Here is a 16,328-nt window from a genome sequence, read left to right as displayed (position 1 = left end):
ACCTATTGAGGAAAGCTGCTAACAGGGAATGGAACCAGCCCAAGAGAAAGAAGTGTGTTGCAGTCAGTAAAGCTGGAAGGAGTTGGAGATCTGAAGAGCACATTGACATTAGGCATGGGGATGCAGAGTTCGGAGTTTGCTTAGTTGGTTTTCAGTCTTGCTTTGGTCCAGTATTTCCTCACTATGCCCCCTTCCCTAAATTCTGGAACGGTAATATATATCCTGTGCCATTATATGTTGGAAGTATGTGACATGCTTTTTGATCTTGATTTTATAGTGGGTTACAGTTAAGAGACTGAATATCAGAAGAGACTTTGAACTTTAGGCTTTTAAATAAATCTGGGACTGTTACAGACTTTAGGGACTTTTGAAGTTGGACTGAATTCATTTTGGCATTTTGATATGGCTACAAGCATTTGGGTGCCAGGGAGTGGAATGTGATTGTTTGAAAGGAAATGGTCCCCAAAGGGAGTGGTACTATTAGGAGGTATGGCTTTGTTGGAGGAAGAGTGACACTGTGGGGGAAGGCTTTGAGGTGTTTTATACTCACGATGCTGCACAGTATCTCAGCTTACTTTGTGTGGTCTTCCGATCAAGATGTAGCCAGTACCATGTCTACCTGCACTCTGCCATGTTGCACTCTGATGATAATGGACTAAATCTCTGAAATTGTAAGCTACTCCAATTATATGTTTTTCCTTTATAAGAGTTGCTGTGGTTACAGTATCTCTTCATAGCTATAGAAGTCCTAAAGAAGACAGTAGTCATCAGGATATATGTTCTGTGGGTTCATATACCTAGTGGATTTTGCTAAGCACAGTCATCAGTAATACATTGCACAGAGCTGTTATCTAAAGGCACATCCATTCATGAGGGTTCAGGCTAAACTGAAGTAACAAACTGCAAAACACAGATGTTTATTTCTGTCTCACATGAAAGTCCTTAATGGGTAGATCACATCAACTTTGCTATTTTCAGTACACAGTTTGAATACAGATGATTCTAGATTTAGAGTTTCATTTGGAACAAGTAATACTGGACTTGTCCTCTATCACTTCCATACATTTCCATTCCCGAGGACTTAGGTCATCCTACCTTCTTGTAGTATGAGAAGGAAAACTTAGGTTATATTTGGATAGCTACTTGCTCAGGAAGGAGAGCACAACAGATAGGGGATCACCTGGAGTTTCCACTGCACAGCTCACTGAATATTTATTGAATGAGAAGATGAAGCAAACCAAAGCCTATACGTAAATGTGGGTTCCAGTGAGACTAAGACAAAGGTCTTTATCCCCTAGCTTAGAAATACACGTCAGTGTGCCAATGTGTCTTTCCACTTAACTCTTGCCAAAATACATCTTTAGTCAGAGCTACCTATTTATTGTAAGTATCTCTACAATGGGGTGTTTTCTTTAAATCTATGGCTGTCAACTTTTCTCCTGAATGTCAGCATGGGATCGAAGCTACGGAAGGGTTTCTGTGAGCTCCAATGATTATGGTGCCTTCTTAAGGAAGATGAAGTGACAAGCCACACAGTACTTATCTGTATCACCTGTCAGGGACTCTTCATTTGGAAGCAGGGGAGAGAATCAGGGTGGTTACATGTAATTCTTTTTCAGGACTGCTTTGACTGTATGAGAGAACATCTCTGATACTGGCAAAATTCAGTTTTTTAGTTCTCCTAAAAGAAAATGCTGCAAGTTTTCTATTTCTGAACTTTTAGACTCTGTTAGATCAATAGTCTAGCTGGAGTTTCTATCCCAGAAACTTCCTCTTTTATGCAATGTAACACTTTCTTTGTTTCATTAGAGTTATCTTTCACAACCACTGTAGGGCATGCATTGTGTGATGCCTAACTGGTGGCAGGTAATTCACCCCACGCAGGGCAGGGCCATTCTTCATTGTTGCCTGAGGATATGGCAGATCCTTATTAATTTTCCTGAGTCAATACTGGGAATTACAATACACTTTGTGAATGTACAAGAGGCAGAGCTTCAGGTGAGGGAAATGAAGCTGTGGGATCATATTCTTCAAAACTTACCACGGTGGGAACCTTGCTCTCTCACTTGCAAGGCTGAAAAAAAATGAAAGAGTAACTACTGAAACCTTATGCCTCTTTAAGCTCTTTTACTCCTAAGAGCTTAAAGTGATGCTATAGCCCCACATCTCATTTGTTTTCACAACATCCCCATGGAGCCAGAGGCTAGCCTTTCTTTCACTGTCCATACTGCTCGGACCAAAAGCAGTGCCCTGAGAACTCAACTGACTAGCATTCAAGGTCAGAGAAGAGAGTCAGTCTGTGAAGCTGGTGTTTGAACTCAGGTGTCCCAACTTCATCTAGTGGCTGCTTTAAGATGTAGTACTTAGCAAAGAAATATAACTGGGAGAACTGAATTTTGGTATAGAATGTCACAACATGTCAAAGTTCAGCTCTCTAAATGCTGTTTAGCTCACAGGTTTAAAATTGTGCTTTTGATGACTCGACAGCATTTAACGCTGTGGACTGTTCTCACTCCTGTAAGCCACAGGCACAGAGATCATTATTCTGTATTTGGTTTGGAATGGTGCCCCAGAATCAGAGTTCTTCAATAGCACTAATGACTGCACATATATCAGGACGAATAGGGGACATTGACTAGAGTACATAATGACACTCATTAAGTGATTGTATAATTAGATGGTTGTTGTAACAAATTGAAAAGGATGGTGAGCAAAATCTCAATTTACAAGCACATAGGATTGGAGCAGGGTCTCCTTCGCTCCCACAGCATCTGTACAAATTTAAAAAAGTGCTTTTCTTCAGGAGGCATGGTCTAAAGTCACAGAGGATAGATTGGTGAGAAAAAACTTGATTGAATTCAGTTTCATTTATCCATTTGATGCTCTTGAAGGCTACCTTGGAGTAAAACAATAGTCGAGTCACACACACACACACACTCACACACACACACACACACAGAGAGAGAGGGAGAGAAGAAGAAGAAGAAGAAGAAGAAGAAGAAGAAGAGAGAGAGAGAGAGAGAGAGAGAGAGAGAGAGAGAGAGAGAGAGAGAGTTCAAATTAGCTACTTACATGGGAAGTGTTACTATTTCAGGAATTCTGTTTAGTGACCAACAGTAAGGGTTTTAATTCCAACTACCAGACTTCAAATCACAAGCCCAGCCACATACTGCTTATGTAATGCTAGGCAAGTTCTCTGTCCCCCTGTGCATTACGTTGTCCCTTCTGCACAGTGGAAGCTATGATGGTTTCTGCCTCATTGTGAAGATTATACGAGGAGTTAATACTTAAAAGTGTCACATTGGTTGTATAGAAATCACCTGGTGAATAAGAACTTTTATTAGCACAATTTTTAGATGAAGAAACTGGGTGTATAGGAGATGAGAGATCAAGGCCACCTAGCTGATAAATATAGAGCCTGGGAAATTCCATTATTAGAGGGAAATTTGTCATTGGCAGAAACTAAGACCTTAACATTAATACTTCATTGACTTCTGGGCAGAACTGCTGTTAAAACTTTTAAAACGTAGGCTAATGACAGATGCTCTATTTCATGAAATTTGTTTATTAACATGATGGGGCCAGAACTCTGGTAGGACTGCTTTTGATCCCCCTTTGCCTTGCTAAAATAATAACAGCTTATTCAGCAGGGAAGAGATTTTTAAAAATTGGTTCTCTTCTTGAACACAGTCTTGCCTTGCTTTCTCTTGAAAGTTGTAGGGGTGATCAAAACATGGGTGTACTCTGACCACGAAGAACTCAGGGGAACTTCATTCTCAAATGCCACATGACCAAGATTACAATAGTACTGAGAATTCGAGGTGATCCAAGTCTGGCAAATCCATTCTTCCTCATCCTCTTAGGCAACAAGACTTGGGCAATTTCTGAAGGCACTGAAAAGAAAGATGCTTGCTTTGTTCAAGCATTTCAGCCTGTGTGGTAAGCACTATATTGGACACAACCCAGAAATGCTTTCCTTCCCTTCTTTATTTCCGGTAGATTATCTGCTTTGCTCTTCTGCACTTCCTCTTTTGCTGGCTTTAGCTTTGATTCTCTGTGTGCTTCAGCTACAGCCAAAAGGGCCTACTGATTGTTTAATATACTCTTGGCCAGATAATATTATGTGTGCTTATTCTTAGTGGGACCAGATAGAAAGGAATTTTAGTTTCCTTGGTGGGTTATCCTATATTTTTTGAAGTCTTGCCAGAGACATTCTTGTCCTTAAAGGTCTCTTGTCTGTATCCATTCAGTTCTCTAGTTCCTATTTATCATCACAATAGACCCTTCTGTTTTAAACACACAATACACATAATAATTATCAGAGTCACTCAGAATAAGAAAATACATGAATGTTGAATACTAGACATAGGTAAAGTGTGTGGTGTGTGTGTGTGTATGCTGAATAAATGAGCCACTGAATAAATGATGGATTATTTTCTTAGTTGATATTGAATAGAGAGGATTCAGCATTATATAATTTTATGATATAGGGTATAGGAAATAAAAGAACTGAAAAATATTTGCACATATATATATTTGATTGCAGTGTGTCTAAAATTAAATGCCTTTTCAGACAAAATGGTGATTCTTGGAACTTGATAACTGTTAAATTTGTGAGGACTGGAAGGAACTGAGTCCGCAGCTTAATTGAAATTTTGTGGCTTCAATTGTCAGAGCTAAATGTTATTCAGAGAAAGAATTAGATGTCCCCATGGTAACAAAGCTCTCTATTAATGGGATGACGTCACAAAGCTGTCCTTCTTTGAAGACACCTGGGATTTCAGGTATAGCTGGAAATACTGTTGCAGGCAAATTATACATGCACATTCTGTGTAATTATGTGCACATGTATAGATGTGCTTAATTTAGCCACATGTCTCATTTAGTACCATTTATCATTAGGTTTTTTAAATGACTTAGTTCTCAAGCATGAGTATAATTCAAGGTGTTCAGAGAAGCACTCATCTAAATCTTGAAATAAATATCTACCATCAGTGACATGGCAGAGAAAAAAGAAAGAATTCTTTGCTTTCATAATGATTGATCCATACAACAACAGGAATGTTGATCTTAACATAAGCTCTGAAATAGATGTGTAGGTTGTCTCTCCACAGCATTGTCCAGCACTACTCATTGGATTGTCCAAAGCCTAGGTCAGTAATATCATTACTAGGAAAAGAATTGTACAGACAGTCTGGCCTGGGTCTCCCATGTGTTTCTTATCTCTCCCTTTAAAAATACTGCTCAAAATATTCAAGCCATTGTTCATTTTATAGATGCACTTAATTACTATAAGCAGTGTCTAAAAAAGAAAAAAAGAGATTGAGACAAATAAAATAAGAATGGTGCATATGTTTGGTAAGTTGGCTCCTCCATCGTTAGCATAACCCCTTGGCTTAGTGATTGCTTTTCTTTCACAGATGATGATTTCATAGCTCCAGCTTCATGTTACACATTGCAGGGAAGATGCTAAGCAGGCTGGATTGGTCCTGCTTGTGCCCAGAAATATGACAGGGTAAAGGTTAGCTGTAAAGTTGGTAAACTCATAAATAATATCAACTTGTCAGAAGAAGATGCAAACAGTTTGCATACACAGCTCACGTTGCAGAATTATGCATATCCAAGGGCCTTTGCTGGCTAGAGAGCTGTTAGGAGACTGAATATTTACCAAGGTGACTTTTCTCTCCTGCATGCCTTTAAAATTTCTCGCTGTAGCCCTCGCCTTCTCCTCAGCACCCAATATTTCCTTGGACTTACTAAAGCTATGAAATTAGTTGTTTTTATTTTTGTTTATGACACTGACATGAACAGTATTCTTCCAAATTAGAAGGTCTCCCACGTCATTTTTTCTAAATAGTGTTTGTGTACAATGTCTTCATTGACATTTGTATTTTGGTGGTGAAAAATAAATTTGTTACATCTCCTCCATTTCAAATGACTCCAGAGCATTGGTCTCCATGAGCATTTTGCTGAGGGCGGAGTAAACAAAGTACCTGAGGATCAAAAATAACTTGCTTTATATCTTTCAAATTCCATGCAATAGTAACTGTATTTTTTTTCTATTTCTTCAAGTGGAAAATATCACATAGGAAGCGAATGCTGAAGGGAAGTATAGGAACCTTGTTTAATACTTCCATTTTCTCTTTTTATTTAAAAAAATTATTCTTCATTTTACATACCAACCCCAGTTCTTCCCCCCTCTTCTTCTTCTACTCCCAAATCCCCCCTTCCCATCCCCCATCCATTCCTCAGAGTGGGTCAGGCCTTCCTTGGGGAGTCAACAAAGTCTTGCATACCAATTTGAGGCAGCCATTTTCTAAGGTAAAGAAACTAAAGCAAAAGAAGAAACTCCCACTCTTCTGTTGTGGGGATTCTTTTCCCTGGCATGGTGTGAACAAATATCCCCTTCTAACAGATGTCCATCAGCAAAAAATAAAATTGGTCTTTGTTCCAGCTTGGAGAACCAGAGAGTTTATTGGGCTTACTTATACAGTGTGGCTGAGGACTTCTTTATAGGAACATATATCATCGGAGAGCATATCCTGGCATAGATGGTGACTTCCTCATAGCTGCATAGATGGAGACTCCTCTTCACTTAACCTTTCCTGTTCTATGAGCTCAAACACTTTCCAAGAACAAAAAGCTGTGTGCAATCAGGGCAGAATCACATAAGCTCACCGGGAGGTACAGAAGGGAATGATTCTGCTTATATGAAGAAACATCAACAGTCAGCTGGCCTAGTTTTAACAGTCTTTTGTAAGTAGTTACAGATGATCTCATGAAAACGTTACCTGTTTTCCCCAGAGGATAGTGATCTACAAAACCAGAATTTTTATAATTTTAGAAAGCAGTTTATTTTATTGCTGGGGGGGGTATTGTGCATATAAAACATGCAGTATATATGTTCATATACTTGTAGCCATTTGCATATATGTTTGAACATGTTAGCAATGTGTTAAATATATATAGTTATATCCCTTTTCTATTGCAAAACTAATCTGGGAACCTGTAGCATCGCCATTAATTGGAAATTGGGAGAGATTCTGAATCAGAGGCCTACTGAATGAACTTTCATCCAAATAGCATCTGTAGACAACTTAGATGATGAGCATTTGATAAGTCTGATTCTAACCATTTCCCAGGTTTTTCTGTATTATGTATAGGTCTCAGAGGGGATAAGGTCTCAGAGGGGACAAAGATAATAAAAAAAACTGATTATGTGTGTTAATTTCTCAATTGCTTTTTCTCTTTCCTTCACCAAACTTACAGATATTTTTTGTTGCTATGGAATGAAAAAGATATTATAATGTACCATTTTATTCCCCTCATGCCTTTTAGTAGAAAAGGTTACTTTAGAATCCTCCTATCCAAATAACAACTATGTAGATGTGTTTATTTTACTCTCAGAATATGATACTATGATAGTTAATATCAGTAGTCAACTGAATGTAGAATGGTCTAAGAGATAAGCTCCTGACCATGCTTGTAAAGGATTATTTGATTAGGTTAGCCTTTGGCCATGTCTATGAGATATTAGTTAGATTAGCTAGGTAGGTAAGAAGACACATACTAAAAGTGTGTGACCCCATTCACATGGCACAGATCCTGGATTACATAAAAAATGAGAAAGCAAGAAAAGCACATGCATTTACACATTTCTCTGCATTTTTCTAGAGATGTAATGTGACTAATTGCTTCTAGATTCTGTTTCTAGGACCCCCTTGCCATGGCAGACTGTATGCTTTAACAGTGAGTCTAAATAAACCTATTTTCCTGTAAGTTACTTTAATTAAGATATTTTCTCAACGTAACAGTAAAAGTAGCTGAAATAGAAAATTGCTACCAAAGTGTGGTCACTGACATAATCAGCCTGACCATATAGTTCTCAAGTCTCTGGAACTGGCTTATAGTAGAATGTATAAGCATTTGGAACTTTGGGGTTAAAAAGGTCCTTGAATGCTATAACCAGAACTTAACAGGTCATTTTGGAGGGAACTTGGATGAGAAAAGTGCTGAGAGGAATATGGACAGTTGAAGTTCAGTTCTTGAGGTTTCAGAAGATAGCAAGGACTCTATCAGGAACTGGGTTATGGGTCATTTATGCAGTGTTCTGGCAAATAATCTGGCTGCATCCCTACTGTCGTGAGAAGTTGATTAAGGTTGAGTATAATGTGTGACAAATTCAGTATCCTTGCAAGGGGGTTTTGGGAGGCAGGCTGTTGTGTGAAGCTAAGACAAAGTGTATTTCAATGGAGACCTCAGTGTATTGGAGATACAAGAACCATGAATGTGTGCCGAAGATAGCAGTGTTACAAAAGAGAGAGGGGAGGGAAAAGAGGAGGGGAGGAGAAGGAGGGAGGGAGGGATGGGTGGATGGAGGGAGGCAGGGAGAGAGAGAGTGTGTGTTACAGGTAGCAGAGCTGGAGGGATGGGGTTCCTTGGGAACTTAGATCATTCCATCATTAGTCACTATTCATGGATCTGTGAATTTCTTGTTTTGCCTGTTTTGTATGGTCTTGCTTTGGATTCATTATTCTTTGTGCTGTCCTAAGTCTTCCATATTGGAATGGGAATGCTTATTAAGCACCATTATAGTAACATTTTTTTTTGATGTAGTAGGGGCTCAAAGTTAAGAGATTGCCTTAGTCTATCATGAGCCTTGGTCTTTGAACTTAAGCAATGTTAGAATAAAAACAAAACAAAACAAAACTGTGGGGACATTTGAATTTGGATTGAATGAGTTTTGTATTGAGATTTCCAGTAATCTATGGAGACAAGAGTGGCAGGTTATGGCCCAGTGAGTTGTCAAGTTGATAAAGGTCAAGGCTGTGACTTTTGGCCTGACCAAATCTAGAACCATGGAGGAGACTAGCCTTTAGTCCTGCTTATGTGGGATAATTTTGATTACCTTAACTAAGGTGGTTAGGCCCACTCTAAAAGTGGATGGCTGGGTCGTGTACAAAGAAGAAAATCCGATGACCACCAGCACCTTTTTTTTATTTTTTATTTTTTGGTTTTTACGAGACAGGATTTCTCTGTATTGTTTTGGAGGCTATCGGTCCAGCCTGGCCTCGAACAACCACCAGCAATCTTGTCTCCATTGCTGAGAGCAGATGCAATGTGAGCAGCATGACTCCCATTTCCTTGAATCCTTTCTCTCTTTACTTGCTTTTGCCAGGGAATTTTATCATAGGAGCAGGGAAAGTAATCAGTGTAAGTCCTTTATATTTGTTACTTCATTTAAGCCACACAATAATATAGGTTTCAGTGTCCAAAGTTTCCATTTCCAGAAGAGGGAATTGAAGCTGGGAGCACTCAAAGGGCAGTTATAATATGTCAGAATGCAAATGTGATCCAGGCTTAGTTCATTCTATAATGTGAAGATTAACCACAAGATACATTTGCCTCTGCAATTCAATGTTCAGATTTACTTTCTCCAATATATTAATACATATTATGAACTAAGTTTCTTAAAGAGACATTAAAAGTGAAAATTAACATTGTACATGAGCACTTGAGAAATATTTACTGAATGAATGTAGGAATGAATGAAAACACCTGAAACTCCCCAGTAAAAACCTGTGCACACATTCACAAGAGCTTTAAAAAGTGATATCATTATTATTCTGCACTGTTAATCCTCTATTTTCTTTTGAATGTCTTTGACCTATGATCTATATATTACTACAGTTGTTTGACAGTACACTGGATTTCCAGGTTTTGCTTTTGCCCCATTATTTTAACCAGTAATATACACATAGGAGCATTACCAAATCTTGGAGATCTTGGGAATCTGAAACAGTTCCATTAACTCTTGGTTTTTCTGGAAGTTTTGGAGCTAGAGAATTGGGATTTGTGTTACAGTATTATATTTTAGATGTTTGTCTATTTAAGTCAGTGACAGATCATGAACCAGCCTCTGGAGGGTAAGAAGAATACAGTGTCTCAAATGGCTGGGGGTTAGGAGGGTTGAGGAATGAGAAAATGCAGATGATAACCAATTGGAAAGTCATGTCAGCAAAGTTGGCTCTGACAGGGACTAAGTACAAGGAACCAGTTAGTATAGGATGGGCAAACTCCAAAAGGTCAACCTTTACTTTGTAGGTGTTACCTTGTATGAATGCCATGCAAGACAAGGGCTGCATTCCCTCCTAGTTCTTATTTACTAATATGTGAAGTGATACGTGAGGGACCCTTAGGTCCCTTTTGTTTTGGAGGCTTGCAATAGGTGATCTGAGTAGAGGTAAAGATCAGATTGTATCTAGGGATTCCCACAGAGATATGGATGAGGGGGGCAGAGCTTGACTTGGTTGGTGCTCTTCTTTTTTGACCTCTTAAATTCAGGGAACAACTTCAGTACCCCCAAGACCTCCTTTTCATAAGCTAATCCCCAGACCTTCAAAGACAGCATGTCCCATATGCTTCTACTATATCTTGGTCCTGTTTAGAGGAGAGGACAGGTATACTCAGCTTCAAGCAGCGTGGTAGGATTTGCTAGAGGGTACTTTCCTACCTCTGAGCTGACACTACTGATCTGTCAAATGTCACCCTCTGTTTTATTATTTTGTCTCACAAAGGTTAATACATTAGGAACCTTTCCTTATCACATTCATTTCCCCTACCACTCTCTGCATGAACACATTTGATTTAGTTTTAGAGAGGGCATTTTTTTTGTTAACAAATTGATGGGATTCCTGGAAGGAATATATGAGAAATTGATTTAGGTCTTCCCATTTGTTCAGCCCAGCCAGGTGGAGCATCAGCCACATGTAAATATTGTATAGAGGTTGGAGATAAAAGCAAAAATACAGTCCATGCTCCCAAGGAAGTCCTAGTGTAGGGGAGACGAGACAGATACGCAAACAGGTAATTGTAATACAAAGTCACAGATGATGCAGTGCAGGTGCCAGAAATGTTATAGGAGCACAGAGCAGGGCGAACAGGACTCTGTCTTGAAAATAAACTGAAGTTTCATAGAGGGCATACATACCATCGGCAGATAGAGGTGCAAAACCTGATTTGCATACGGTTTTTTTAACCTTGAGATGACATTTGGTGGCTTATAGGCCTAATAACAAATGTCTCCCCTTCTCTATGCTCTTTCTACCCAGTAAACCGTGCCAATCAGCGGAAACGTCTCACGGTAAATTGTTGAGGGTTAAAAGTAAAAGCTGCCCTTTCCTGAATTGGAAGCTGAAGAGGGTGTTTTTGTTTCACAGTTTTTCTGATGAAGGCTTTTTTTTTTCTTCTCCAAGCAGGTCTTGTAGGAGAAGTAGGTAAACAAAGCAAGCAGCCCGGCAAACAGCATCACAAAACCCAGTGTTTCTGTCTTTAGCTACTTCTGGCCGATTTAGCAGGACGTCATCTGCCCTGTGCACAAGGAAAATGAAATTGCGTGCACAAGGCCCTGGTTACCGTGAAGAAGTGGGAAACTGGAGGAATTCAATCTTTGGCTTAGAGAAATCTAATTCTCTCAAGGTATATTGCAGTCTGCAAGGCAGTTATCTTTCCCAGCGGCTAGATGCAACCTGGAAATGCAGCTCCTAATAGCCTTGGTGAGATTAAGTGAAGTGTCTGTGATTGTGGACTGGTCCAAGCAGGTCATAGAGGATTTGTTGCCCTTGCTTTCCCTGCCCATCCCCCACCCCAGTCCCTCTCAGACTGGAGAGCCCATTGTTCTTACATTCTATGCTTATCCCATGTTTTTCACTCTTCCCCACTGCCCCCAATCCACGGGCACTCTCTACAGGAAGAAGGAAATATGAGCGCCTTGACAGCTCTGGAGGATAAATTTAATAGAAATGGATGGAGGCGGCCCAAGAAAGTCATGTTCTATTATTCTTGCTGTGAGAAAGGTTATCAGGGCTCGATGGAGCCACACTCTTGCTGATGTATTTTGTGACTGAGGAGTTTTGGTGTTTACTGGACTTGGAAGGGAATCAGAAGAGATGTTGAAAGAGAAGTTAATCTAAACTGTAATTGATGTGCGGCCTGTCTCAGAATGGTGTGAGGATAGACGTTTATACCTCTCTACTATTAACGAAGACCCTTCTGATAGGTGTAATTTGTGAATGAGTCCACTCTGTGTTCAATGTGATACCAATGATGTATCACCCTTTCTGCTTGATGCATGCACTGATAAGCAAGCAAATGAACAGAATGGACTCTGCATATTGTTTAATGTTAACGACTTGCAAGACCCTGGATTTCACACTCAACATGATGGAAAAAGTGAACATAAAAGATAGAGCACCCTGAATAGCATTTGCATAAGCCATTTTTTTTTCAGATTACTTTTGCTGTTGCTGTTTCAAAAAATTAGTGATGTTTGGCACTGTCCTTGTCTGTAGTAAGTAATGATAAACTTCCAATTAATTTCTTTTTAAAAAGTTTCCGTGTCTTTTTTTGATGTAAGTATTCTAAGTAATAGCAAACAGGTAGAAATGCTTATTCTATTGTGTCATTAGAGAAGACTGGGCTAGGACTCCTCCTTCTGTTACCTTGGGATCTCAAGACAACATCAGACATTTTACAAGAAGAACCCTTCCTACATGTCTTCTATGGTGTTGGCTCAAGAAGCCAGTGGCATTTTGTTGCATGGAGATGTCAGGGAGGTCTCAAGTTTCCTCCAGCCTTGACTCCAGCAGCAGTTTTTGTTCTTGTGTTTCTGAAAAGGAAGCATTCAAATGGGACACAGTTATAAGCCAAGCAGGCAGAGTGGAATTTTAGGACGCAAAGAAGCAAGAACGTATTCTCTGGAATATGAGTGAATTGAATCAAGCATCAATGGCCTGATCCTGATAGACATGGGGCTCATATTCCTCAGCTCTCTGTACCTCTTTCTTCCCTTGTGGCTTCCCCCACTGTGGATACTTGTAGGAAAGGGACTCGTTCTTCTCAGAAGCCCAGTTTACCCACAATTTGGTCTGTTCTAAGTAGATATAGAAGATGCAAAAATGTTTATAGCAGTTTAAGGATCTGTAAAGTTGAAACATTTACTAGGGGAAATGGCAATGGCACCTTGGGCATGGTTACCTGTTGAGGGAGCTCCTGAAACAGATTTGAGCTGATTTAACCACTACGAATTGTTCTTTCTCTACTCTTTTTAAAGTCCTGAGCTGTTTCAGCTGAAGATAGCCACCTACTACTATTGCTGTCTGTGCCATGGCTTTCCTGGTGTGTGTGTGTGTGTGTGTGTGTGTGTGTGTGTGTGTGTGTGTGTGTACTGACTAGCCTCTCAGAGAAAACTTTCTGTCTGGCAGAAACTGCCATTGTGGTATAAACCAGAAGAGAGGAAAAAAAGCAAATTATGGTTACTTCAATTTTTGAACCTGGTGGAATTCCTCTAAAAGTTTGTTTGTTTGTTTGTTTTTTCTTCATGTGAGGAATGTGTTTATCTCCTCAGTTTTTGTTTTTTTTTTATTTTTTTAAATAAAAAACAAGCCTGCTTCTGATGTCAATCCCAGTTCCCTCTCCCTCCCCTCCTCTCCCACCCCCCTCCAGCCAACCCCCCCATCCCATCTTCCCTTGGTTCCCCAGGGAGGGTGAGGCACTCTGTGGGATCCTGGGCAGGGCCCAGGCCCTCCCCCATGTTCAGGACAAGTGCACATCCCTCCAAGTGGAATGGCCTCCCAAAGTCCATTCATGCACCAGGGATAAATACTGATTCACTACCAGAGGCCCCATAGATTGCCAAGGCCTCCTCACTGACATCCACACTCAGGGGGTCTGAATCTGTCCCATGCTGGCCTCTTAGCCATCTGTCTGGGGTCCATGAGCTCCCCCCTTGTTCAGGTCAGTGGCTTCTGTGGGCTTTACCAGCATGGTCTTGACCCACATGCCTATCACTCCTCCCTCTCTGCAACTGGGTTCTGGGATTCAGTTCAGTGTTTAGCTGTGGGTGTGTACCTCTGCTTCAATCAGCCACTGGATGAAGGTTCTAGGATGGCATATAAGGTAGTTATCAATCTCATTATAGGGTAAGGGCATTTAAGGTAGCCTCTCTACTATTTCTTAGATTGTTAGTTGGGGTCAACATTGTAGATCTCTGGAAATTTCCCTAGTGGATCTCTCCTCAAATTTATAATGGCCCCCTCTATTATGGTATCTCTCATCCTGCTCTCCTCTATTCTTACCTGACTCAAACTTCCTGCTCCACCATTTCCTCCTCTCTCCTCCTCTTCTCCCCCTCTCCTTCTCCCAGCTCCCTCTCCCCTCCCGCCATGCTCCCAATTTGCTCAGGAGATCCTGTCCCCTTCCCCTTCTCTGGGGTACCATGTATGTTTCTCTTAGGGTCCTCCCTGTTTCCCAGACTCTCTGGCAGTGTGGATTGTAGGCTGGCACTCCCCTGCTCCATGTCTAAAATCCATATGAGTGAGTACATGCCATGTTTGTTGTTTTTGGAGTTTTAAGGACTGCATAAACATGGAGGTAGAAAACTGTTCTTATAAATTCAATTTATTAATTCATTTAATAATAATTTATTGCTCTTTTAGTATCTCTTTCTCTATTCTCATGTTGCAATCTTCAGCCCTTTAAGAACCAGCTTGTGAATAACTCTCTCAACAAAGGTGATTTGGACATCCTTGGCTGAGAACACAGTTTCTACAACAGTTGCTCTAATAGTATGAGCAGCACAGGCAATGTCTATGTATTTGTTTGTGATGCAACTTCTCGGGTCCTTCTCTGGGCCTTCTAGGTCACAGACATCAGACAGGCATGGTCAGAAATCTGTGGATCAACAATTCGTGCAGGTGATTGTGGGGTAAACTAAAGTTTTAACACATATCTCTGAGGCTAAGCATTCCATGCCATACTTACATGGGGAACATATTACCCCTGTCCTAACAGATATGCTCCCAAGAGGGTCTTCATATCCTGTCTTCTTTTAAGATCTGCATAAAAAAATAAAAAGCCACAGTGAGACTTGAAAGTCTGTAGACAAACAAGGATGGCAGGCCTCAGAGTTCACAGAGGACAGATTGGGGAGCAGGACTCAGATCCAATTTTTCACTTTTACAGATCTCCTTCTGCTTAATGGACACAATGATCCACCAAGCTCTATCACACTTTGTGGTCAGATCCCCAGTGTGCTTCCTGTGGTTTGTGTGTGAGCACAGCATCCCGATGCTTCCACATACTAGTCGGGAGCTCTGTGCATGGCAGGAGGCAGCGGTCTGCTTTCCTTCCTGTGTCCCGGCACTGTAGCACCATCCCTTCGAGCTAGCTGTGTGCAGACTGATGGTCAAGTTTAAGTGAAGGGCAAAGCCACTTTGATTTAAATACAGAGAACAGTCTATTAAACACCCTTGTTCTACAGGAACTGCTGCTGCATTCCATCAGAACAGACTCTTACTCACTTCAGGTGTTGCCCTGGAGGCTGCTGAGCTCTTTGGGTGTCTAACCTTGCCCTCTTGTCATAGGCTATTAAAACTGTTAAAACAGAAGGATGCTTAACCACTCCAGCTGTTAAAACATTAGTATATGCTTTGGTGAGCTCAAATTTAAATAGCCCTTGAGGGGATCGCCTTCCTTTTGCCTTGAAAACTCCTGGGTTTGTCAAAATTCAGCAATACTTTCAACTTTTTCACTCTCTACATGTGTTCATTTTTCTCCATCATTCCCAGAAAAGGCCAAATTAGTCATTGGTCTAAGGATTAATTTTGATCTATTCATTTAAATTTCACTAGTGAAGATTGCAGAGACCCATTGGTTTTGCCTTGACTCCAACTTCCACACTTTCAGAGAGAACTCCAGGCTGGTGTTCTCCAGAACTCAGCACTTAGAAGTGGAGGCAGGCAGATTTCCGGGAATTCAGAGCCATCCTGGTCTATACAGAGAATTCTAAATCAACCAGGACCACATAGTGAGAACTCATCTAAAAAAAAAAAGCTTTAAATTTCTCAATGATTATACAGTATGGTTCAGGATAGTGTTAGCCAGAAGAGAGTCATTGGGACGAGATCGGGCGCGTCATAGGATCGAATACAGATCAGGCACCAGAGCGACCTCGAGTGATCTAAAGGGATAACACCAATTGGCAAGCTAATCAATAGTGGAGAGACCACCTCGAATGCCCATTCCTGATAATGAACTCGATGTCTATAACCATCCGGGAGCCTTTATCCTGTGACTGATGGAAGCAGAGGCAAACACACAATTAATCACTGAACTGAACCCAAGGAACCCAGTGACAGAGAGAGAGGAGTGATGAGCAAATTGGCAAAGAATGGGCTGGCAAAACCAGCAGAGACAGCTGATCTGAACAGGGGAGAGCTCTTGGACCCCAGACTGACAGTGGGGAGGCCAGCATGGGACTGATCTGGATC

At 40.7% G+C, this 16,328-nt stretch overlaps 1 long non-coding RNA gene across 2 annotated transcripts in view; it reads left to right on the top strand.

Moving 5' to 3' along the window:
* LOC110340624 overlaps positions 1 to 12,389 on the top strand; it is a 39,643-nt gene extending 27,254 nt beyond the window's left edge. For both annotated transcript variants that reach the window (XR_002382423.1, XR_002382422.1), the window contains one exon: positions 11,259 to 12,389. This is a non-coding gene — a long non-coding RNA (uncharacterized LOC110340624). The remainder of the gene's footprint in view (positions 1 to 11,258) is intronic.
* The last annotated feature ends 3,939 nt before the right edge of the window (positions 12,390 to 16,328 follow it).

This window comes from Mesocricetus auratus, unplaced genomic scaffold, assembly GCF_017639785.1.
Source record: "Mesocricetus auratus isolate SY011 unplaced genomic scaffold, BCM_Maur_2.0 Super-Scaffold_15014, whole genome shotgun sequence".
NCBI lineage: Eukaryota > Metazoa > Chordata > Mammalia > Rodentia > Cricetidae > Mesocricetus > Mesocricetus auratus.
This window is presented reverse-complemented; position numbering and strand designations above follow the sequence as displayed.